A 23,681-nucleotide genomic window follows, 5' to 3' on the forward strand; every position below is an offset into this window, starting at 1 on the left:
CTTCTTCAGACTGAACAGACCAAGTGTCCTCAGCTGTTCCTCCATACAGCTTCCCCTGAAGGCCCTTGCCTGTGTTCATAGCCATCCTTTGGATGCTTGCTAATAGCTTTGTGTCTTTATCTTTCATGCCAATTCTGACAAAGGGAAGGCTGGAGGTGTTTCTTGTCACCTCCCTCCTTGTCTTCCTTCTCCACATCCACACAACAGATCAGTTTTTACCATGCCCAGAGGATCCAGTGCCCCAGTGCAGGACTCTCAAACCCTCCATGGGGAGAACTGCAGAGAAGAAGACCTCAGTACATGGAGAGAAAGGCCCCCCTGCACCCAGGACTGCATTTGCTCCATGAACTGCCTGCACACCCACCAATGGTGCATGTCACATTGGACAAGATCATCCCACCCAGTAGCTTAGGGGATGCTTCCAGCCACAGGTCTGGTCATGCTTTCACTCCCTGTTGTGTCTGTGGGCTCTCCCTCTGGGTTCTCCCCAGTCAGTCTGCTGGGATGCTGAGCGGGACCTAACATGATCAGGTGTCATTTTGTCCCTTGTGAGGGGCAGAACAGCTAGAATTTCAAGTCCAGCATAATTTAATGTTGGAATTTTTTATCATCTCCAATAACACTGCAAAAACAATATGCATACTGATCTCGTCTGCTGAAGAAAGCATGACTAAGTCAACTCAAAATCCCTCTATGGTTAAGTAAAAAAAAACAACAGTCTAGATTATTTCAGGTTCAAGACGGCAATAACCCCGAGTTGCTCCTTGATGGGGTCAGATTTGGCCCTAAGAAACTTCTTAAGCAGGAGAATAACATAGTCCTGGAAGAATAAATCTCTGCCACACAGAGGGATAGTAGAGCCTGCATCCTTAGAGATGAAATGTAAATCAAACTAGCAATGGCTTTGTCTGATGCTGGCAGTAGCCCTGACTTCAGCTTGAGGATGTACTAGAGTCCTTCAGAGGTTCCTTACAACCATCATTCCAACGATTCTGTGAAAATGCAACCAGAACTGAGAGCTGTATACAACTGCTTTATTATTTGAATAATACCATCTACTCCCATCTCCCTGGACATTTATCTCTTGCCTATATTTTGCCATGCCATATCTAAATACTCAGATTTTCTTACCCAAAACTCTGAATTGTAGGACCTACAAGCAATCTATTCTTTGAAAGCTCCTTTCTGTTGGCCTGAAGTTCCTCTTCCTGTATAGAAGTAAAACAGGGAGGAAGAAAAAGGGGATAAGACCTCAGATAAGGTAAAAATTTAAACTTAGACAAATTTGTCATCAGATGCTGAAAATGGATCTGACCTTTCCAAGTATAAGACCTGCATCACTACATGCTGTTGAATACCTATATCATAAACCCAGAGCCCATAATGTTAGATAGATTAATTTCTGGTTTTACACTAAATTTAATGCCAGAAGGGGCTATCTCAAAATTTGTTTTTGCCTCTGAAACATTTTAAACTTTTACACTTTTACACTTTCTCATACAAGAACTACAAGCTTGTTCTTGACAACATATATCTTCCAGAAATATTTTATTCTTGGAGAAATCAACATTTCTAGTTCATATTGGATCCAGAAGTGGGACAATGTCACACTTTGTGTGGGTCATTAGGAGGTGAGTAGGACTGTCACTTTCTGTGGAAAGCATAGGAAGGTAGATTTGTGTTGCACAGCTAAGAGAAGTGCTAAGGACAGTGCTAATGCCCAATCAAGCATGTTTCAATATTACCCTGACCAGGCTGATCTTTCCTGAAAAGATCCATGAAACATTCCACAGCTCTGCTCCCCTCAGTCTGATTTGCCATTCCCCAAACACTGAAGGTGCTGAATTCACAGGAAGAGACTGAAGTGCTGTAGGAAGGATGACACCACCATGTTGGATTTGTTCCTTGTTAGTCAGCAGTTTCCAGCACGCCCCATTATGAGCCTTCACTCCTTCTGCACAGGGACTGAAAAGGTCAGTCATTTCTGAGCAGTGTTGACAGGACAGGATTGCAGCAGGGCACGCTCACTAGATTTGCACAGCTATTCTAAAGATTAAATGTGGTTTAGGGAGCTGACAGGCACTTCAAGCTGATGCTGTTCCCAGGGAACAAGACCAGCACAGTCCATGCACCTTCCCCGTGATATGAAAGATATTCTTTCAGACCTGACAGCCCTTTCCACAGGGAAAATATTATAGAGGCTGCTTGAGAAGATTGATCCTTCTGTCCAGAAGCCATGGGTTCATCTTCTCCTCATCCTGGCAAATAATTCTGGGACCCCACCAGAAACCTTGCCAAACAACCCTTGCTCCTCTGCCTGGATATCAACTCTCAGAACAGTATAGTGAGGGTAGGCAAGAGCAGCTTTTCTTCACTTGATGCTGCATTATTGCAATTTAGTGAAATGATCCACCCAAAGATGCACAAATACTGCATTTGGAAGGACATTGATCTGGTGGAGCAAGTCCAGAGAAGGGCCAGCAAGATAATTAGGGGCATGGAGCACCTCTACTACAATGAAAGGCTTCATTCAGACTGGAAAAGAGATGGCTTAGGGGTGTCCTAATTACAACCTTCTTGTACCCAAAGGGAGCCTACAAGAAAGAAGGAGAGGAGCTTTTTGCAAGAGTATGTAGAGACAGGACAAGGGGGAATGGATTTAAAATGAAAAACAGTAGGTTTAAATTAGATATTAGAGTAAGTTTCTTTCCTGTGAGGGTGGTGAGGCCATGGCACAGGTTCCCCAGAGAAGCTGTGAATGCCCCATCCCTGAAAGTGCTCAAGGATAGGTTAGATGGAGCTTTGAGAAACCTGGTGTTGTGGAAGGTGTCCCTGCTCATGGCAGAGGAGTGGGAACTGGATGATCTTCATGGTCCCATCCAACCCAAACCATTTTGTGATTCTATGATTTCATCTCCAGCTAAAGGAGAGAGAAAAAGCAGAGGAGGATGAGCCATCTGCTGCAAAACTCAAAGCTGGATGTCCATGCCAAGTTGGATGAACAAGGTGACTTTCAGCTTTCACCCACCCTGTGTCATGAAAAAAAAAGTCTGTTGGAGCTCTTTCATGCTGATCTGAGAGGTTTCATGCCATTGTGTGGTAAATATGAGGGTCTTCTACAGCTCAGAAAACTTGGCTGTGGTTGCTTACAAAAGATGTGACTTATCTCACACAATCCTCCCCTGCCCCCTAGAAATGTCACTGCACCAGAAAACACAGCTTGCTTCTAGAAGAATTACATGACTGAAGAACTAAGGCAGGCCAGAAATATCCTTGGGCTGGCACACAAGGAGCACAATGCCAAATGGGGACAGGATGATGATGGATGAGATGAACTGTGTCATCATGACCTGGCACCATTCTCACATGCTTGTGTTCATTAAAAGGCACTACAGAGGTGGTGGAACAAAAGCATAACACTTTCCTAGTGATTTAATCTCATTATTGAATGAACAAGGGCATATTTCAGATGCTCAGGCTTTTAACTATTCACAAAAATATTAGAAGAGCATTTTGACAATTGTGAGAAGTGGACTGGCATCAAAGAATGGTAAGAACAAGCAGGGAGTACCTCAAGAATGCAAAAAAGGGACCACATAAACAAAAAGAGAAAAAAACAAAAGAATGTGGAACAACATGTATAGATCATGTAGGCAAAGTTTGGAAGTAAAAATAATACTTTATCACATTTTAACCAGGATGCCATGGGTCATTGTGTGGACAAGGCAAGGTGGTTAAATAAGGATACACGCTGAGGTCTGAAAAGGAGATTGCCTGAGGGGAAAAGAAGTCAAGGAACCTGGTACACTTGAACCAGGAACCAAATCAATTCTATTCCAAATGTTACAGAAACACATACCATACAGGAAACTGGGCCTGGCAGAAAGTGTGCCTGAACAATTCTATCAAGGAAGAACAGCTTCCTGAGTGGTGTCCAGAGTTTCTGAGCCTAGGAAACCAGAGGCTAAAAAGGTGTGTTAATTGCTTTCTATAAATACAGCAAGGAGGAAAGGGAAAGCAAACAGGAGAGGAAAGGGTCCATTTAACCTAAAGCACAGTGCTGGCAGAGGAACAAATAGGTACACACTGTCCACAAATATACTTAGGCTGAAAATTAGAAGGCTTCTTTCCTCTAAAGTGATCAGAATATCTTCCAAAAACAAAACATAACATTTCTTTGAAAACAGACTTTCAAGGTGAATTCTTACAAAAGCTTATAAAAGAGATTTCTGTGATAGCAGGGGAGTTGGGTAATAAGCTGAAAGGTTTCTTGTTTCTAAAAATAGGTATCTAGATCTAGAATAGTTATAAGAAGCTGGTTCAAAAATGTTTATTTTGCATGCTTAACTAGAAATCATTCAGCCCACAATCATGCAAAACCCTACTGGTGCCTCCATTGACTTCAGTGCAGTCAAGTCCTGTTTATGAACCTTCAACTCACCTCTTACTACTTCAGCTCCCTGAGACCAAAGGGAATAGGGGAGAAGACCCCCCTTTAAAATATTGACAAAAACATTTCTTCCCCCCAAATCCTAAGAAACAAGATAGGAAAAAAAGTGAACTTCATAAGCTCTACAGTGGAGCTACAAAGCTGTTCTGAGAGTGCCACTGGCACCTCAGACTTCATAAAAAGAAGAATTTTATTTATTTTTTTTCCAATGAGGGGGGTAAAACACTGACACGGGTTGCCCAGAGAGGTAGTGGATGTCCCATCCCTGGGCATATTCAAGGTCAGGTTGGACTGGGGTCTAAGCAACTTACTCTTTAAAGGTCCCTTTCAACCCAAAGCATTCTATTCTTCTATGATTCTATGATCTGGGTTCTCTCTAAACTTGTGCCTGTGCAGAGTTACTCCAATGCAGCTGTGATGCTCCAGGCTTATGCTGCACCTTATTCTGCAGGAGCCTCCCTCTGCAGGAGCAGAATTTGAGCGGAGCTGGGCAGCCAGGTGCCCCTGACTGCTCTCTGAATATTGCTGCTGCATCGAGGTTCACCGAACAAAAGCAGGGAGGGACACATGACATATGCAAATGACTTTCAAAAAAACCCGTTGTGGTTAATTTGCCAAGAGACAGAGAAGACAAAGACCCTCATTTTCCCTGTCTTTCCCATGGAGGCCAAAGTCTTTCCCAGGGCAGCAGCTTTGGAGAGGAATATAGCTGAGCATTTGATACATCCACTATTTTGGGCTGTAAGAGTTGTTAATAACTTTTTGTAAAAACAGTTCATTAAGTTTGGTCCCTGCTCCTTTCCAGCCATTTTCACTGCCTCATTTGCTGTGGCCTGTTATGATAGGTCATTTCATGTGGCTCATTGTGTTGAGATATTTTAGTACATTGTTTAAGATGCAGTATTTTGCACTTGAAATAAATGCTGTACCCTACTTCTCTCTTTTGTTTTTGCTTTTTTAAACTCTGGTAGGTAACTGACAAGGTCACCTGCATTTTCTCAGAGAATTCATGCTTCTTAGATTTGTATAGGAGGAGACATGGTGTTGTGTGGTTTGTACATCCACCCATGGACTGATATTCCATTCTTTTTTAGAAATCCAGAAATACCTTTCATTTCCCTGGGTATTTCCCTGAACTCTAAAAAACACTGAAGCAGTGCCAGCATCAGGATCTACTGTAGGCAGCAGAAATGAGGCCCAAAGGAGGCCATAAAGATTGTAAAGGGTCTAGAGGCAAGCTATACAAAGAGTATCTGAGGTCACTTGGCTTGCTCAGCTGGAGGAAACTGAGGGAGACCTCATTGCTGTCTAGAGCTCCCTTACAAGGGGAAGCAGAAGGGCAGGCACTGATCTCTTCTCTCTGATGACCAGTGACATGACTTTGTGTCAGGGGAGGTTGGATATTATAAAAAGGTTTTTCCCCCAGAGGGTGTTTGGGCACCGGAACAGCTCCCCAGGGAAGTGGTCACAGCACCAACCTGACAGAGCTCAAGAAGCTCTTAGACAATATTCATCTTAGACATCACTCAAGAACCTGATGTGATTCTTGCAATTGTCCTGTGCAGAGCCAGGAGTTGGACTCAATGATCCTGATGAGACACTTCCAGGTCAGGATATTCTATGATCCCATGACTATTTCCAAGAAGAAAAATGTTCCAGAATGGAAATTATTCCTGATCAGTTCAGGATGCCGTGCATACAGCCCTTACCTCAGTCCATGCTTCTTTCCATGTCTATACAAGTTGTACTCAACTCTCCAAGCCTGCACTCTGCTGAAGCCTACGAACAAAAAGCCCTGGATTTTCCATGATTTCAGTCAATTCACCCTGTGATTGGCACAGCTGGTCAGAAAAGGATGTAAATAACACCAAGGTTGTGGTTTCAATCCCCACACATGCCATTTACTTACAAGTTGGACTTCATGATCCTTGTTGGGTCCCTTGTAACTCAAAATATTCTTTGAGTCTGTGAATAACCCACTCTCTGTCCCAGGTCTGAGTAGTTTTGAAATAAATGGAGGAGCTAGAGCAGGATGATCCTGAGGGCTGTGAAGAGGCCAGAAATGGAAAGGAAGGACAACCAAGAGCTTCCAGTTCCAGACACTTCTCTATGGGAGCCCTTGGGGATGGGTGTCTGGTTTTGACTTACTCTGGTATGGGTGAGTGTTGGGGATAGAGGAAGGACAGAGCCCCATGCTGGTGGGCTGTCAAGGGGCTTGCCAGGATTTGAAGTCAACTGACAGAGTCTCTTTTTTACTGCTTTTGAAGACAGATGCTGTCCTTTCCCAAACTGCAAAGGCTGGTGCATGCACTTCAGGAGCTCTACAAAATAAAGCTTAATAGTTTAGAAATTCATCTTGTTGGCCCTTAGGTACCCCAGAGTATATTTCATCAAACCCTTCCTTATTTGAATCCATCTAACCTGTCTGGATTTAAAGCCTCAGATATGATATCTTAGATCCCTTTCAAAAGCAGAAGGGTTTCAGTTCCTAGGCAGGGCACCACTGACTTCAGGCTAGTTATCCATAAATCTGTATTTCTTACCATCAAAGTGAGACAGAGGATGATTTCAAAGCCATAACAGCATTTGAAAGAGCCTGAAGATACTGAGCAGAAAGGATGAATTATCACCCTGGGTGAGAATTTTAACTTTTGGATTTTTTAACAGATTTTAGTGAATCATATGCTCCAAATGTGTCCTATCCTTCACTAGAAACTTTCCCTGTAATTTTCTGGTTTATTGTTATTGCCTATTTGCCTTTAGTACACCAGTCCAAAAGCTATTTATTGTGGGAAGCATACACAAGACTCTTCCCCACTTAAATTGAGTACTTTGGGTTTCATCTAGAATTGCTGTGCAGAAGATTTCTGACATTTCAGGTAGTATCATAAACATCTCTGTGTTCAGAGTCAGTGTGAAATTGTTGTAACACTTAATTCACTGCTAGAAGGCACTCAAAACAGAGCAGATGAGCCTGGTTAAAAAGCCAGCATACAGCAGAATCAGCAGTATAACTCTACCATAAGAAATTGCAACTTGTCTCTATTTGAGCAAACATTCATAGAGAAGTTATTTGCTCAGCTTTGAACTAGTTTTTAAGTCAGTCTACCTGCTTTCACCATGATAGAAATGAATAAAAACAAAGGTAATCCCTTGATATTTTGTACCAGAAGATTTTTCCATAAATCCAGGAAAAAAATTTAACTTGTGTGCAATAAGACCCCTGACCATAGCTCAGCATCTCACCCCATTACACAAGGCATAAAAAAACCAAAAACAGTCCTGCAGCTCACCATTCACTTCAGGACACCCAGCTTAACTTGTCCTGTTTTCCTCTGCCTCCCCTCAGGAAATCTCACTGGGTTGATGTGCCAGGGAAGGAGCAGCAGACTCAGCTGCAGTATGGGATGAAAGAGGAACTTGCCTAAGGTACTGGCCAGAAAGATGCACAGCCACATCCTGTTGCTGAGGGTCTCCTTGCTCTGAGACCAGAGTAGAACCCAGGTTTCACAAGATGGCCTGGCCTCCTAGCCTGCATTTTCATGCCTATTATTTTTCTTTCAGAGTTCTATTTAATACTTAATTTATTCAACCAGGGGTGATGATTACAGTTAACACCCTGCTTAAAAATATGAAGTTACTACATCGAAGCAAAGGGATGAGCCCTAACCTTTGAGACTGAAAGGCATTTCTCCAGACCACGGGGATTGGTGATGTTGAGCACTGCAGGATCTAAACCACTCTTGCAAATTTGTCTTTCAACAAGAACGGAGTTGGAAATCAGCAGAACTTCAAGTCTTGCTTGGAGCAACTGAGCAGCAACAAGCACTTGAGTTACAAAGGTACATTCAAAAAATTTAACTAAATGGCGGTGCCAGAAAATGGCAGTACCAGAAAATGGTAGCCAGGGTGATTCTTACACAAGTGCTCTTCCATCAAGCCATGACAAACAGTCCATGGCACCCACAGAGGGATACAGTCCCAGAAACCCCCTTGGAGGCTCCATCAAGAGCCACACACCACTTGTCCCTAGAGGAATACCGTGACCCTGGACAACCATAAAAGATGCTCCAGGCTCAGTCCTCTGCTCTGCCCACCTTACCCCCTTTCCAGCAAATTCTCCTCCCTGAGCATGTTCAGTCACTCACAGTTCAGGAGCAGTTTGCTTTACCACCAGTATGTTTCACTGGAGTAAATACACAGAATTTGGAGGCAATAATTTTATTTTCAGCTGTCCAAACTCCATCCATCAGCACAACAGCAGGACCAAGATACAGTACATTTTTTCATTGTCCACCACTCTGATTCATTAATGGTTTCCAAACATCTACAAGCAAAGACCACAAATACTCTTTTTGAGCATTTGCAAGGTAACAGATTGACTTGCAGGTTCAGAGACTGGTTTGGTTTGGTTTGGTTTGGTTTGGTTTGGTTTGGTTTGGAAGGCACCTTAAAGATCATCCAGTTCCAGCTCCCCTGGCATGGGCAGGGGCACCTTCCACTAGACCAGGTTGCTCAAAGCCCCATCCAACCTGGTCTTGAACATTTCCAGGGGTATGGAAACGACAGTTCAAGTAATTAAAAACAACAAAAAAAATCTCTTTTGGGGGGAAATCTCATCCTTTTCCCTGGTCCTCCCATGAACCTGCTATATTTTGGAATTTGACAATTGTTTTGGTTGATGACAAAAAGCCCCAGCCAGGCTTGTCCAGACGGTGCCACAGACACAGTGAGAGGTACTTCAAACTCACAGGAAAAAAGCTGTACATGACAAATTTTGTTCCATCAGCCCCTTCTATCGTTTCTGTGAGTGCCACTAATGCTGACAGCTGAATAGGAAATCCTGGAAGTCCTCACTGACAAAACATAAATTTACAAAAATGTATGGGTTTAGTTTATAGGGCAGGGTATGTCATGTAACTGTCCTCAAAGGTCTCTTATAATCAGCTGCCATGCCAAACTGAGAAGACATTTGGAATGTGTACTGTGGCACTCTGCTTTAGATCCAGTATTACTCCAGTGCTACTGTCCATTTCTATGAACAGTTTGGAAAATGAACAAGATGGAATACTTTAAAAATTTGCTAGCTACAAGAATATCCCAATAGATAAATCCAGAGATTAAAAAGCTTGAAAGAAAATCATAAATGAACCCAACTCTGCAGGATTTAATTGATTGCATACACATGAAAAATACTAAACTTGAGAAGAATGAATCAGAGGCACAGACACAAACAAGGTTGTCAGCAGTGCAGCAAAAATGGGCCTGGAGTTACAATGGATCAAAAAACAAAGATGCACCAACAATATGAGACTCTCTGTGAGACAGGAGATAATTACTCTGTTCTGGCCCACTCTGGATAATCCTCAACTAGACCACTGTGGCTCAATTAGAGAGAACAGAGACAAACTGGTGAGATTAAAGCACAGCAGCCAGAATGATGAAAGGACTCAAAACTGCGACCTACAGGCAAAGGCAGAAGAACAGGGGATTGTTTTCTCTAACAAGGGGGAAATTTGAGGGGTTAAAACTTGCAGCTTTCCTTTGTGTAAAAAGCTCAGTGTTGAGCTATTGCCCAGTAAAGTTTGAGAAAGATAAAATCAGCTTTGCAACAAGAGAAATGTGGGTGGGTTATTGCATACCTGTACAGAAAAAGACCCCTTGACATAAGTGGGAGATTTCAGACAGAGTAGATATGCTTAATCCCATGTCACTATTGATTATGCTTAATGCCATTCCCAGGGAGTTATCTTGCTGGGACTATGCCTGTCCAGATCCATATCTGAGCCCACACAGAGCACAGCATCCCCAGCAGATGGAGTTAGTGCTGGACAGCTGGGAGGGACCCAAAGTGAAAATCTGCCACGACCTGCACTGGATGTGAATGTGATCTGCTCTGCTAAAAGCAAAGCTTGTGTGTGGCCTTACTTAAACCCTGACAGCAGGGGAAACGTGGGAGCTGTCTTGGTGACTCACAGAAAGGTGTCTTGCCTGGGCTTTAGGGGAGGGAGAGCATTTTGTTGTGGGATAGACAAGTTAAAAAAGGGGAGGTTCTTTGAACCAAGGAGATTGCCGCACCATGTAGCAAATCTCGGTTTTATAACAAAGCAACCATTTGGAACAAGGTCATGACTGATCTTAGCAACAATGGTACTTTTCTGCAGCAAAAATCTACTTCCAACAGTATCCTCCTGTCCAGTTATAGGCAAAGCATGACACAGAGCGGTATTTAGTGAATTTATTTTCTAATAACCCCCAAGAGTTTGAAATCCGTCAGGGTAAGGGCTCACTACAGTCCTACTGTTGCTGAAGGGAATGAAAATGCTTGACTCAAATCCACCCTAACAGGCAGCAGATACAGTTTCCATCTCCTTGCTGGAGGTGCATCCAGCTGTGCTTCTCCTTTGTGTGCCAGCTGTCTTTGTCCTGAATGGCCCATCCCATGTAACAGCAAACAATTCAGACCAAAACCTTTCAACCAACACAGTGATCAGCCTCTGCAGAGGACCTGTTTGTGGTGAAGTAGCCTTGATCTCCATGAGCTGTTGGCATGAAAGATGTTTGATGGTGTGAAAAGGGATAAAGGATGAAATCCTGAAATATTTTGTCTGAAACAACATGGGAATGTTCCTCCATGCTGTGAGCAACCCTGCACTCAGTCATCTGAAGTAGCTGTTCTGGCAGGATTTAAGACCTCATAATTAGGTCTTTCACATATAAAAACCCAAAGCACAGACTTTCAGTTTTAAATAGCCCTGGCCTGTGTTCACCCTTCTGCCTCAGTTCTGAGTGGCTCTGCCTTGTGGCTGTGGAGGCTGTGTCATTATCCACCCACAGCAGCAGGAGGAAATTTTCCTGCGCCTGAACCTAACTTTTGTTTTACTTCAGTTTCTGACACCTCGCTCCCACTCTTGTCCTCAGGAACAGCTCCCAGAGAGGGTGAATCACTTCACAGCCTTGGGAAGACAGAAATGAGGAGCTCGTTCTGGTTCCAGCCCTTTCCTAAGACAGTTTGCACAGTCCAGGGGCATGAGCAAGTGCAGCCCCTGGAGGACTGCAGCCAACACAGAGCCTTTCCCTGTCACTGACTGGGGCTCCCAAAGATCTTACAGAAGATCTAGAGAATCTTCCTCTTTTGCCCCAAGAAGCACACACACAAACACAACCCACATTCCCTCTTCCCAGCTAAGGTGGGACTGCAAATGAGGAGTGTAAGCCTGCAGGGATGGGCAGCAGACAAAGCAGCAGCTGCTGGCTGTAGGAGCTGCTGGTGTCTTCTGCTGTACTTTCCACAGACCTCCTTCCTTCTCCCATAGCTGAGCTTGCTCAGGTTTCATCCTGTGTCTCTGTTCTAGGGGTCTCCTCACTACCATGCTCTGTGTTATTTTCCTGGCACCATCTCAGCCATGGAGAAGCCCCAAGACAAAAGTACCTGGGAAGGTGGTGATGGTGATGTTGATCATCTTTACACCTCTGACATGGTGAAAGGATAGTGGGAAGGTCTCTGGGTGGTAAGGGCCAGCTGGGAATGTGCTCTGGACAGAGAAGGCAGAGAACTGGCAGCTGACAGATAGCTCCAAAAGCAGAAGTAAGTTAAATTTAGAGACTTTTTAAAGATGGGAAAGAGTGATAAGGTCTAAACATAATCTACCATTCAAAGGAGAGCTCAGGTTTAAAGTAGGAGATTTAGTCAACTTCAAGGGAAAATAATCCCAATTTTCATTCCTGGCACAAAGGGGATGTGTCTGTATGAGTTTCAGAGTGCTTCAAAGAGAGGTGAGAATTTAGATGTCCTAAACACACATTAAATCAATGATTATTCACAGAACAGGCTAACCTCACTGGCTTACTGTGCCTGCAAGAGTATTTGTCTAGTCATGGATAATTGTCAGAATATTTAGAATTATGGTTTGGAAAGGCATAAGAGATCTGGAGGTTTGTCTGAACCCTCTGAACCATCTCTTTGCAAATGCAGGCTGGCAGCCTCACACAACTGGGTTTTCCTGCTGAGTCCCCTGGCACTGCTTTATGTGTTCCTGGCTATAGAGACCACAAGTGAAACCTCTCCTGTGTGAACAGAGCAGTTCTTCATGCAGTCTTAGCCAGGAAAGCAAACAAAACTGAAAGGCAAATGTTATCTGACCACTTCTAAACTTCAAAAGCATTTAAGGTCAAGCTGTTATGCTGGTATATAGATATATGTTAAAAAAAACCAGCACTTGGAAGGGCTGAGCAAAGAAGTTTCCTGTTTGTTTTTCTTTTTTCAGACTGGATTTCCTGTCAGGTACACCCAGAACAAGGAGAAGGTCCGAATTGTGTGGATCAGGAGGAAGAAAGTCAAAGGTGATCCCTGATGAGGACTAAACAGGTAGGAACAGTGGGTATGACTGAACTCCAGGGCTCCTTTCCTAACATCAGCCTGGCATCAAAGGTGCTCCAAACAGTCCGTGGTGGCACATACAATGTGTCTGGTCATGCAGCTCTCTGACACACAGGCAATTCCTCACAGGCACTTCCACAGCTCTGCCACATGGACCTGCCCAGTATTTAATGCTATGCACAATTGAGTAGGAGAGACTGAAAAAAGCATAGTGAAATTAAGCACATGTGTTCAAATTGCCATGTCAAACTATAACCTGATGTAGATATTGAAGTTAATTATAGAAATGTCTTTTTTTTTAACACACCTACTTGCTTTTATTCTGTGCAAACTCACAATTCAGGCATTCTTTGCCCAAAGAAGCATTATGCAACTTGTTAATTAAGGCAGGTAGAGATTTTGTAATCCTAAATGCTGTCTGAGAGGCTTTCCTATGGTACAGGGCTCCCCTGAGCTCCTAAGGGTAAGCAACTGGCTTTTGCCATGTCAGAAGCAAACACTTCCCATCTTCCGTGGGGAAGATCTCTTTTACAGCATTCCCATGGCAACAGGGGACTAATCTAATACACACACAGCCATCTGACCCACAGAAGCAGAAAAGTCTATTTTGTCTGAACTCAAACTTTTCTGTTTGAGTGCAAATTCACTAAGGGGTACGTTATGCCAATGTTTGAGACTAGAAATTTCTGTTTGCAGAAAGATTGTGCAGATTTTTGAGCCTATGGTGAGCAAAAGGAAACTGATCTCAGGCATGACAACACATGCAACTATTTATCATAGAATCACAGAATCACAGAATTATAGAATTGTAGAATCACAGAATCATTTGGATTGGAAGGAGGCTTAAAGAGCATCCAATTCCAAACACCCCCCCCCCCCCCCCCCATGGGCAAGGACACTCTCCAGTAGATCAGATTGCTCAGGGCTCCATCCAACTTTGAACACTTCCAAGGATGGCATATCCAAAATCTCTCTGGGCAAACTGTTCCTCTCACAGGCACATCCACTCAAGAGCTTCTGAGAGAGCTCAGCACTAATTCAGTGGCAACAGCCCAGACTCCAAACCAGGCAGCACAGACGACCTGCAGCCAGCTATTCACAACCTGCTTTGGGAAGGCACTAGTACCTGCTTTGGGAAGGCACTAGTTCCTACTTTGGGAAGGCACTAGTTCCTGCTTTGGGAAGGCACTAGTTCCTGCTTTGGGAAGGCACTAGTTCCTACTTTGGGAAGGCACTAGTTCCTACTTTGGGAAGGCACTAGTTCCTGCTTTGGGAAGGCACGTGCCCACCCTCATTGCTGCAGTCTCCATCCCCAGGCCAAGCTCTTGGCAAAGCCCTCCTCACTTGCTACCTTTGCTCACAGGCAGGGCTCACAGGCACACACATCAGCACAAATCCAGTGGCTCCCAGGGTGGGTAAGGTGTCTGCTGCTCTGCTCAAGTGGCACACCAGAGCACAGCAGTGATCTAGCTGGAAAAGGCTGCTTCAGACAGACAGTGGAGGATCAGTGAGCTAGGGCAGTCAGCACTCCTCCAGAGTCTGCAGGGAACCTAGAGGTGGGGACAATGTGATGTAATTGTGACCATGGGACTGCTGCCTTTCCCTGGAAAGACAGGCCTGTCTGCATGTCAGGCCCACCACAGCAAAGGCAAACTCATCCCTTACAGTATACAGGCAGCCAGCATTGGAGTCGAGGGCTCTGTGGCCACACAAAGATGAGGATTCAGCCCTGAATGCATAAACCTAGATGTTGCCTTGAAAATAAAGCAACAGTCTACCCCATTCTCAGGGAAGATGTGAACTTTGCCATAGATGACAGCACTGTTTTGTCAGAAGGCACCTTCCTCTCATTTTTGGCTAAGAGATTCAGCTCTGTCCAAAATGAGTGCTGCTCCTTGAAGGCTTATGGAGAATTGAGCTGGGAAACCTCAATGGTTTCACCTCCAGCCTAGAAATCCCAGAACTGAGACCACACCAGGTCTGACAGCTTAGCAGGGAGAAAAAGCACTGAAAATCAGTTCTGTGGCTTTCCAGAAGCAGGCCTGAAGGACATGACATGTTTTAGGAATGCTGTCAGAAGGCGAAAGGCTGCCTTTGTGTCAACTTAATGCTGGAGAAGCCTGACCAGGTTTTACTGTTGCTCTCAGCACAGCACAAAGTCTGTTCTGCTCTGCCCAGCTGAGAGGTGGTTATTCATTCACCAAACTTCAAATGCTGCAGGAGTCATTTAGCACCTGAGCACACGCACATAAATCATCAGCCATGTTAAAGAGTATGAGGAGTCTTAAAAAGCAGCTTGCCTCCTCCTTGGTGCACAGCAAAAGCAGAACCAGCCTTTGAGAAGAGAAACATAGAAAGCAACAGCTGATACAGGCATAGAGTTAATTCTTGGCTTCCAGCTTCAGCCCCAGGACTCCACCTTACAACACAGCTTTCTCCTTCAGCCTGTGGAAGCAGAGAGAAAAGAAAACCAAAGTGTTATCCCAGTTTTAATGATCTATTGCTCCAAGCCATAGTTGGGGGAAGCCTCAGACTAAAGGTAAAGAGCATGAAAAATGCAAGGTGCACCTTCAGGACAAGATTCCCAGTGCATGTCTTAATGACAGCCTGCTCTTTGTTAATTTGGCATTTAATCGCTAAGGTTATTCCTGCTGTGTCTTCTGCACTGCAGAAAGTAAGGGTGGTCTGCAGAAATTGAGGTCACAGATGGATAGCAGATATCTCTGACACTTAAAGCCTTGGTAGATGTGAGTGGGGATGGTAGAGTTAGGAGAAACTACAGCATTACAACTCTTTCCCTCATCCCACCCAGAACTTATCAGCTAGAGTAGCCTTACAGCTCCCTTTGCCTGCAGGGAAAAGCAGCTCTGCTAAAAGTAGTATTTTTTACAAGTGCCAACTGCTTTGGTGTTGTTCCCATGTTGAACAGCCTTGAAACAAAGTGCAAAGCCAGTCCCAAGAGAAACGTGTTCTGTCTCTGTGCACAATCTCAAAGGCTCACTGCTGAAAGCAGGGAATCATCAAAAAGCCTTCTGCATATTTTAAATAAGTTACTCAGGAGAGAGAAAAATTATTACTTCTATGCATCAATTTCTCCTTGTCACATGAGCAAAAGGTGACAAATAAATCTCCATAATGGAACAACTACCTTCATGGCAGCTCCCTCTTTGACTAGAAAATCATCTCTATGGGCTTTGCTTTGCCAGTGGCTGAGAAAAAAAATAATAGAGACATAGTAGGATGTCCCTGCCACCCAACTGGCTTATGGCCGACCAGAGCTATTGCAGAAGAGATGAGGGGTTTATGGATCAAATCAAATCCTGCTTCTACTCACTCAAGGCAACAGACCATCCTTATTCTGAGTGATGGAGAAGAAAGACTCCAGATATCCAGCACTGATTTCCTGGGAAAGTTTTGCCTGTAGGAGCTCATTTTCCCACACAATTAAACTTACACCCTTTTTATTTTAGGTGTCATTCCCTCTACAAATTTCAGAGTACTGAAGAGAAGGGAAGATGAAAATAGAATTAATCCCTTAGGCCAGGGAGGAAGCCATTACTTCATTTTCAACCACAGTTGTGTGACAGCAACTTTCTTGCACTCACTTGGATGGGAGGAAGGTCTTCTAGACAGAAAGCAAGCAGTGCTCTAATATTTTTGGCAGTGTTAGGTTAATGGTTGGACTTGATGATCTTAGATACCTTTTCCAACTTAAATAATTCCAACCTAAATAATTCTATGATTCTATGAATGTAAGACTTCGGCATCTCTTACTGCACCCCAGAAAACCCCAGCCCCTCCACCTGGAAAACTGGCACTTGTTCCCATGCAGAGAGAATATAAAACAGAGCAGCAAAACAGACCCTTTCTGAAGGTAAATAAGGCTTTCCTCACTTTTCCCTCTGTTATCACAGAGTCATAGAATACTGTGAGTCGTAAGGGACCCACAAGGATCACGAGTCCAGCTCTGGAATGAATGGCCCATAGAGGGATCAAACCCAGAAGCTTGGTGCTATCAGCACCATGCTCTGACCAGCTGACCCAATCTCAGTCATGATAAAATCAACCCAGCATCTCATCTCCAAGGTTTTTGTGTTTGACATTAAGCATATATCTACATATCTCAGCTGAAGAGAGGTTTTTCTTCCTGTTCAGGCTGGCTATGTACATTAGCAAATGAAAGTTTAACCAGGCCTTTACAGATCTTCATTTTTCAGTTACACTTGCAATATCACAAGTTTCATCACTAAACCAAAACCCGAGGCATTTCTTGTGGCATCCAAGCTGCAAATTGGAATGTCAAGTAAAATGAAGACTTATAGGATTGTAATTCCCCAGGACAAAAAGGGGCCACTTCTATAAAGCACTTCTGTCAGCTCCATGGAAATCCTTCCAGCAGGCTTAGTCTGTGAAGGAGGAATTTACAAGCTGGCAATGATTAAAAGCCAGAATTGTGAAAATGGCAAGCAGGCCTTGCTTAAAGGCCTAATTTGATCCAAGTCAATAATAGCATAGCTAATGAAAAGGCAGTATGTATTCAATACATAATTTCATCCTCTTCCAAAAATGCAGGGATAAACTCCACCACAATCCTGGATATTCATTCTGATCACAAGTTGCAGATCTGTCACTTCACATCGGCACCTATTACCTCCCAGATTCCCTTCCAAGGACCATTTGGGTCCTGGCACAGACCTGGTTAAGAGTGCAAAAATGGGAAGAAACACAAAACGAATATCCAGATTCTGCCTTCCTTATATTCAGGTCTGGTTTCAGCACTGAATAAAGGATCATAATCTGGCCTCAGGGGTCTCAAAGGTACCAAGCAAGCCAAGGCAGAAGAGGCAGAAGAACATGAACTGACTCTACCCACCACTAGTTGCCTTTGCATGCGACTCCAGTAACGCAGTGTTCCCCAAATAGAAGTTCATACCTTTTCACCTTCAGAGCTGGCCTATTTCTGCTCTCTGGTATTCAAAAATAAATTTCTCTCCATCCCAGGAAGGAGCTATGCTATAAATATCTCCATGCAAGTTTCTTAAGTCCTAATGTTTCTCACAGAAGGGTGCAGCTCCTTGTCACAAAGCAACAAGCCTGGCTGGGTTGTTTCTGCAATGGCTTTAGTAATGTCCTTGTGCTTCTGTGGCTGCAGAGCAGGAATGGAGACATGGGCAAGAGCAGTGGCATTGCTGTAGCCATGGTGGTCCAGCAAGAAAAACAGTTAGGAAAATCTCTTCAAACTTAATCAGTGCTGGTGAGGCCACACTGAGAGTCTTGGATTCAGTTCTGGGCCCCTCACAACAAGAAAGATATTGAGGTGTTGGAGCATGTCCAGAGAAGGAACACAGAACTGGGGAAGGGTCTGGAGAACAATGATGAGGGAGCTGGGTGGGGGTTCAGCCTGGAGAAAATGAGCCTCAGGGAGAGCCTTCTCAGTCTCTGGGACTCCCTGGAAGGAGGTAGTAGCAAAATAGGACTCCGTTTCTACTCCCAAGGAATAAGTGACAGGACAAGAGGAAATGGACTCAAAACAAAGGTGCACCAGGAGAGGTTTAATTTGTACACTTGGAAAATTTTCTTCCCTGAAAAGATGGTCAAATACTGGAACTAGCTGCAGAGAAAAGTGGTAGTCATCTTTCCTGGAAGTGTTCAAGTTTATTGGTGGACCTGGAAGTGTTAGGTTAATGGTTGGACTCCATAAACTGAAGGGTCCTTTCCAAGCTTAGTGATTCTACGCACTTTAATAAATCAGCTCATACAGGAGGAGGGCTTGGTTGTGAAAAGTGCGTTAAGTCAGTGTTTTTAACTGTGCCTTACATTGGGTGCTTCAAAAAATAAGATACCAGTTTGCTTAAGAACCAGTTGAACTGGTGGAAACATTCAGAATCATGTAAAGGCAGAGGGACCTTGAAGGAATAATGTGTCTTGCCCAGGGAATCAGCATCAAGCCCAGGAGCACAGCAGAGGGTTCCTGACACTATGCAGCAGTGCAACAGTAGACCATATTTTTCTTGACTGAAAGGAGCTTATTAAAATAATTAAGCAATATAAGTGCTGTAGAAACAGTGAGGCAGGCATATATGTGATTGTAGCTAGTCCCACTGGGGAGAGAGAAACCATCTAACTGCTACATGGCACCTCCACACGCTGAGACACACTGATAGTGCTATTTCAGGGTATTTCTAAATCACCTCCTTTCTTCATACACTTTTCACATGAAATTATCCCAGAAGTATCCATGAGCCCAGCCTGCCAAGAGGGATGCAGATCAGAGCAGATGTTCAGGGTGGCTGAGGCTATTAGACACAGCCAAGCCAATAATGAGAAACTTTTATAAGGAACATTAGCCCTACATCCTTGAGATGTGAAAAGATTGAGGGGGCATTTCACACCCCACTTATTTCTCCTGAGAAAAATGTTTTCACCAGTAAACCCTTTCAGAAGCATCAAACCCTCCCACTAACATCTCAGCATGTGCTGCAGTGGCAGAGCCTGTGACTCAGTGACAGCTCCAGAGACTCTGAAATCAGCTGCTGGATTCAATGGACTGTGTAGAAACACCAGGTTTGGGTAATCCCAGGAAATACAAACTCTCTGACTGAAAAAAGATGTTCTCAAACTGTTAAATATTCAGCCGCCAGCTAGGGTTACTATGGAGAGAGGTGGCTCTGTTGGTAAGGAACACTGAGGGCAGGATTTAAAGACCCCATAAGGAAGAAAAGCAATTTGAACAAAAATACATGTAAGATGGGCAGTCATAAGCTCAAGACCTTTCAGGCTGGTCATTTGATGAGCATGGTGGTACCTCCTTTGCCTTATGTTTTCTGGGTCCTGTAAACAGCAGGCAGTTGGTTTTCAAAAGGAGAAGAAATACTGATAAAGGAAAAAACCATTTTGTAAGTCAGCTATAAAGGAGCATGAGGAGAGGGAGAAGAGTCAGATGTCCCTGGGACCTCCTTGGCCTCATTTACTCCTTATCTGTAAGGGTGAAAACATAAGTAAGGAGAGCTGAGAGTTTCCTCAGCTGTCCAGAAATGACACAGGTGAAGGGCAAGCATAGTGCAGTGAATGTCTGTGGCCAGATAAGAGCTGTGCAAAGAGTCAGATAAAGGTGACATTTCTTATCCAGTTATCAAGCAGTCCAGGAGTTTGACAGCCATGCCATGTGTTTGATATGAAAGGAGGGGACTGCCACATTCCCTTCACAATGCCTGCTCACTTCTAGCTGATGATCTGTCCTGGGAGAAATACTGCTGCCTTTGGAGGGGCAGAACATTTTCCTCTGGTAAAAAAATAAATATAGCTTAAAAAAATTTAAAAGCTTGTACAAATTGCCTCAAGAGCTGATTAATCTGTTGAGCAAGCTTCAGAAGCAAGCATTGTCCTACACACATTCAATCCATGAGTTCACCTAGGAAGCATCCCTTTGTTAGGCCAGTGACTACAGCCTGAGCAGGGAGGACACACCTCGGCCTTGACAGCGCAGTTTTGTAGGAGTAATTTGTTGATCTCGAAGCATGAAGCTGAGTTACTGAGGGTGTAGGAGGAATAAATGTTCTGCAGGAGCAGCCCAGCTCTGTCAGTTCTAATCAGTAATACTCAGTTGCAGGCTCTCACCCCTGTTTTTCCTTCCTCACTGAAAACAGAAAAAAGCAAAGCTGCTTTCCATGACTGACAGCTGTGGAAAATAAAGTCAATTGTTTTGGCCACAAAATGGGGCCGAGTGTGAGACTCATCAGTGACTCGGCTCCTGTCACCCTCCCCAGTGCGGGTTTGGTGTCGCTGCTGGCAAGAGGTGTTCAGCGAGGGGCAGGCATTGAAGGGGGCTCAGGATTGTGGTGCACTCCGAGACGGACACGGAGCTGCTCACAGGAGCCCTGGAGCTGCGTTCCCCAGTGCTGTGTCCTGCCCTGCACATGTCCCTGTGTGCCAGGGGGACAGCCTGTGGCTCCCTCAGCTGTGCCCCAAAACCTCGTTTGAACAGAGGGCAGTGGGGGAGTGGGGTGTTCTATATTTGTGTCTGCACTGTTCCCCATGACAAAAGATTCATCAAGCACAGGCAGGAGGGCTCCACGTGAAGCCAAAAGAAAGGCTGAAGGTAATACTCCAAATTAATAGTTCTTGCTCTCGCATACACTGGGAAATGTTGCGCATGTGCTGCTGCATCATAGGAACCATGAATCTCCCCTAGCAATGCTCAAGAGGAAAACAGGCATTGAAACCTCTCCATAGAAGTTTGGATGAAAATTTTCCATCTGTAAAGGTGGGAGCATTCACCAGACTCCAGTTCTTCCAAGAACATTTGGGAAAGGACCAAAACTCTGATGCTTGCCAGGACAGAGGGCATTTAACCTCTTTCTAAAAAAATGTCAGACTCATTTATGAAAAGTGGAATGAGGAACAACAGAAATGGGCAGACAGGAAGGACTGGGAAGTGCACAAGCAAGATGTGAATCCTAGCAACAAACACAACCTTCTCAGCACAGAGACTTAAATATTCCCATTTAGGAACTGACCTGATCCAACAGCTCCTCACAGCTTGTACAATCAGGAAAGACCTGTATTCAGTAATGTAGCAATATGGTTTTCCTATACCAGGGAAAAGGTCCATTAATCTTGGCATATTAATAAATGAGCGTCTATTAGCAACAAATAGGCTGGAGATCAGATTTCAAGTGCAAGGTGGTGATGCTCAGAGCAGCTTTCTGATGCCAGGAGTAGAGGTCAGGAGAGGAAAAAAACCAAAATCTGATGGCCTTACAGGGAGATGTTGATAATAAGGGACAATTACAGGGAATTAGCATGCACTGGGTGGAGAGAGCACACAGGCACCTCTATTTGGGTCCAGGTGGGGCTTGCAGAAAGGAACAATGCTCTCAGTGCAGCTGCAAATGCCCATGCAGAGGGGCAATGCCTGGGACAGCAGGGTCCACTGTGGCTGGGGAGGAGCTACCAGGCTGATGTGCCCAGGGGCTTGGTGGGTGGGCTGGGGAGAGTCCTGAGCTCTGTGTCTGCGGCATGGCTGATATCCCATCTGATCCTGTCCTGCCAAAGGGGGCAGCACTGCAGCAGGAGCCACAGCTGGAGCACACGGATCTCTGTCCAGACACGAGTGACAGCTGGAATGCTGCCAGCACTGCACTTTCACACAAGGAAAACAGAATTACGTGGCAAAGCAGAAATCAAGCAAAGTTCCACTGGGTGTTTGGCCACAATCCGAGAGACAAAAGCATTGTGAGTTTTTGAGCTGCACAAAGCTGCACAGAAATAGGTGCAAGACCACAAGCCATGGAGTCTCAAACGCTAAAGGTCAGTGAGGACTCTCCCATTGCAAGGCACAGCCACAGCACAGGAAAAGCCCTGTCACTGGACAGAGGAAGCTTGGAGAATGTCCTCTCCTCTGCACTAGCACCTCGGCTCACTCACCTCCTGTCCCATGTGGGTGAGGACAGGATAACTCTGGACTTTGTTAGACCTGTGAAACTCACTCATCATCCCTCAATTTAAATAATGCCCTCGGAGTTCAGCAGGATGGAAAGAGGTCAATTTTGATCATGCAGGCTTGGTGACACCCTTGTAAGCTGCAGCATAGTGGATAGGACAATCACTGAGACATCCAAGCAGTCCCTCAAAGAAGGGAGACCACTAAACATAGGTCTGCTCAGGAAATAACATGTGAAACATGACTTTGACCTCCTCACAACTTTGTGAGTGACAGCTAAGCTTTGATGTACAGAACTAGTGTAATTTAGGTTGGAAGAACCTCTGGTTAGTGCTGGGCTGATGTTGTCATTAGTCCAGGTACATCACTGGCATGAATTTCTCCTGAATTCACAGGCAGCTTCTGTTTGATCAAACCTGTGCTTGGTGACAAATAACATTCCCAGCAAAGAAAAAGACAAACAACAATACTGCTCTCACCATGAGCTGAGCTTTGCCATTCAGTGCTCTCCTCCCCTCAGACACAGCCCCACTTCTGGGTCAAAGAGCTTTGGGTCACAGGGAAAAAAATGGGTTAACAAACCCCTCAGCAAATGAAACACCATTAGAAAAAGCTGGACTACTACTTTCTAGGATCTACAACCTTTAGCCAAGGGACTCAGCTTGCTGGGAATCCGTCCCAGAGTGCCATGGTAGCCCAGACAGTGTGACTGAGTGCTGGCATGATGCCTGTCACACTGTGAGAGACCTTCTAATCCTGGGGGTTGGGTCTGGGGTTTTTTGGTTGATTGTTTTGTTGGGGTTTTTTCTTGCTTGAGGGCTATTAGTTATTTTTATAGCATTATTTTCAAGCACAACAGGAATTTTCTAACCGGAGTTGTTTTGTTAAAAAAGGCTGAAGAGTTTCATGAGAGACATCGAGAAATTCTGCAGAACAGTTATCAAAGCCACAAATTCTGGAAAATTTAAATCCTGCCAGTATTACAGATGAAATCCCACAAACATAGCTATGTGCATATGTTTTTGCAGACCTACCTTTTGTCCACAAAAATATCCCCCATCTCTGCTATCCACAGTGCTGCTGAGACATCTTGATAACTCCATCTGCAATAGCTCCTTCACCCAGAAAGACTCAAAGGAATACACTGTCCAACAAATGTTTCTGGACAGGGAAGCAATCTACACTCAACCTTTACTTGAAGCTGCTTCAGTGTGAGGGCAGTAGGTTTGAGATGCTGGTGACTGAAGGCTGGATATGGCCCCAGTTCACTGGCAGAGCACACAGTGATGCTCAGCGCTGCCCAGCAGCGATGCCAAGATGTGAGCCCACCAACCAGGGCTGGAAGAGCCCACCGGCCTCCCCTGTTCATTTCATCCAATAATCCAACAAATTTTGACACGTGAGCACCT

Source organism: Cinclus cinclus, chromosome 3, assembly GCF_963662255.1.
Source record: "Cinclus cinclus chromosome 3, bCinCin1.1, whole genome shotgun sequence".
Classification (NCBI taxonomy): domain Eukaryota; kingdom Metazoa; phylum Chordata; class Aves; order Passeriformes; family Cinclidae; genus Cinclus; species Cinclus cinclus.